Below are 2,979 nucleotides of genomic sequence, written 5' to 3'. Positions count from 1 at the left end.
AAAAACGTTTTTGTTGTTGGATTTCAAAATAAAAGCCATATTGCGGCTTTGAGTCGATGTGTTAGTCAAAACAGCCAATTCCTCGTCCTAGATAATGTGAAGAAAAAAAACAGATATGAGACATATAGCATGTGTTTAAAATGTCATTCATCACTCATCTTTGGAATATGCTAGTCTTAATGTATTACTTATTAATGGGTGCACGGCCATACAAGTTTGCAGTGCTGTATACAAAAGTCTGGCCAAGCAATATGGCTCAGAATGTAGTGCAAAAGACATTTTGTACAACGTATTAGGCATCTGTTCCTGCACATGGGGAATGGGTCAGCAGAGAGGACCGTGGTGAGGACTCCCATAATGCCATGCACTTCTCCACAGACTTTGTTCAGTTTAAGACAGACAACACAGACAGTTAAACATTTTAGATGCTAATCTCCTAAAACAAGACAGGCTCAAACTGAACCAACACATGCACACTATTCCATATTGTTCAACTATGTTAAGTAATTTCTCCCACCGGTCTCATTAAGTTCAGTATCTTTGTGTTTTCTTGGTGTCATGAACGAGCACATGGGCGAAGTTTCAGGTCCGGATGGGGCATCAACGTGCTGTGATCATAAGCACCAGCTTGCTATGTTCTAGCCCCATGAAAGAAAGATTGTGTCAGGCTAGGAGGCCAAACAGACTGTTGCCCCAAGGACATGGAAACAAGATAGGAATGGGGCTCAGGGACGCCTCACACCCAGGATGAGCTGGCTGTGATGTGCATGTTTCACCCCATTGTCTCAGGTAAGTTAAGCTTCTTTTTGTTCATTTAAAAACAAATCTAAAATATTCAATATGGAAAAATGGATATAAAGTTTTCTACATGTGTGAATTTAGAAGTTTCATTGTCTTTTATTATTAGCCAATCATTGGTGTCAGTGGTACTGTTGCAGGTAACATTTTCTATAGCTAGCCCTTAATGTGATATTTGATCCCTGTCTGTGATGTAACTTTCATGTGAACCCTATCCAACTGTCTGTATTGTTCTTCCCACACCAGTTTTCCAAGCCATTTTCTAATAATAGCTCAAAAATAAAAAAAACAAGAAGTATAAGAAAAGGATGATTCATGTAATGTCCCTTGGACAGAGGGTGCAAGAAATGTAGGTGTTTAAAAAATGATAAATGATACTTGGTAAATGTATGACTCTGCTTAATCTCTGCTGGTGCCTCTTTTATACTGTCAGATAACATGTAGGTGGTATTTTGCATTCTGTGTTTCTGTATATTACAATAAAATTTGTAGAGCTTCATTACAAGATCTGTCCAATTGTAATGTTTAACTAATTCATTTTTATACAACAGTAGTCCCAAACTCATAATCTGACTGGTTGAGAATCAGCCTAACCATGCTGATTATTAGAATAACAGTGTGGGTTCTTCACACTAAAACCATATGATCTTGCTGACACTGTATCATCAAGTAACAGCTAGCTTTATGCGCTTTATGTACCCAACCCATACTGGTTTTTGCATAATATATAAACCACCTTTTGCATTGTTAGGCAGGTGTTAGTATTGCATAGCAACAACTTATTTGTTGTGTACTTCTTGTCAATATTAAACATATTTAACATTACATTTTGAGCTTTTTTGTTGATTTATTTTTTTTACCAGATAAATGTGTCACATTTCCTGCCGACCCTAGTACTCTACGATCTGTTTCACCTGCCAGCAGCTTTGAGTCACTGGACTCATTTACAGACTGCACTTCCCAAAGTCCCATGACCAATGACACCACATGACACCAGACTCCTCTCAATCCACCAACAACAACCTACAACCCCACTTTTTTACACCAGATTACTAATCCAGCACACTTGTTTTCAGTTTAGGTCATCATAGTTATACCCTGCTTGAGTCTGTTATTTGCGAAGCTTTGCTAAGGTTTTTCCTCATGTATGCTGGATGTTTTGACTGCCTTTGCTGTGTTTTGATCTGCATTGCTGCTTGACTCTGGCTTTTGACGTTTCCCTCCTTGTACACTTTGCTGTTTTTATTTTCATCTTCTAGACCTGGACTGATGTCCACACTACATTTTTGCCTTCGCTGTATGTACTGTGTATCTCTTATCACTTTGTTGACCTGTGCCAGTGCTCTGATTACTTTTCCAAAGTACCCTAGTGTAAATAAATTCATTTCATTCCCTTTTTTTACTGCAAGCGGCTGCTTTAGTGTTAACATAAATTTATGCTGTTTGTGTTTTGAATATCGTAGTGGTTTCCTCACATCGTTTCATAATCAACCATGTGTTTCTTTGAACTAATGTGGGTCTCAGTTTTTTTGGCATAATGTAAATGCATAAATACTAACTAACCAGAGTGCTGCTGTTTTTTTAATTATTATTCACACTGTATTGTATACAATAGTGTATTGTACAATACAAGCACTGTGTTGTATACAATTGCTGTAAAGTATACAAGCTCTGCTGTCAATGCGTACGTTAAACTCTAAATTAGGTTACTGAGGAATATGCCTCTGATAAAGCAATTTGTTTTATAAGGATCTTTATTGAGTTGGTTATGTATTTTCCCACTTACACAGGACATACAACAAAGCATGGCCTACCCAACATGTTTGCTCATTACAGTTTGGAGTTGGGATCATGTCACGTCTAGCCCCTCCCTCCTCCCTGGTCCCGCCTAGCCCCGCTCCCATTCGTCCATCCGTCTGTCTGTCACGCCCTCGTCGTCAGTCTCACACACCTGACTCTCGTTTCACCGTCTTGTTTTCAGTGTATAAAAACCCCCTAGTGTTTTACCCCCGTGTCGGTCATTCCTTGTGCGTGAGTTCCTAGTCTCTCCTCTGTCTTGCTTCCCTTCTCTGGTTCTCGTCCGATTTAGCTCCCTCTACTCTTGTGTTGGTTTTGTTCCTTATATGTTTCGCCTGTGTGTTTGTTGGTATGTTCCCCGTCCTCAGTATGTATACGTAGTTA

Source organism: Brachyhypopomus gauderio, chromosome 1 (assembly GCF_052324685.1).
Source record: "Brachyhypopomus gauderio isolate BG-103 chromosome 1, BGAUD_0.2, whole genome shotgun sequence".
NCBI classification, from domain to species: Eukaryota; Metazoa; Chordata; class Actinopteri; order Gymnotiformes; family Hypopomidae; genus Brachyhypopomus; species Brachyhypopomus gauderio.
This window is presented reverse-complemented; position numbering follows the sequence as displayed.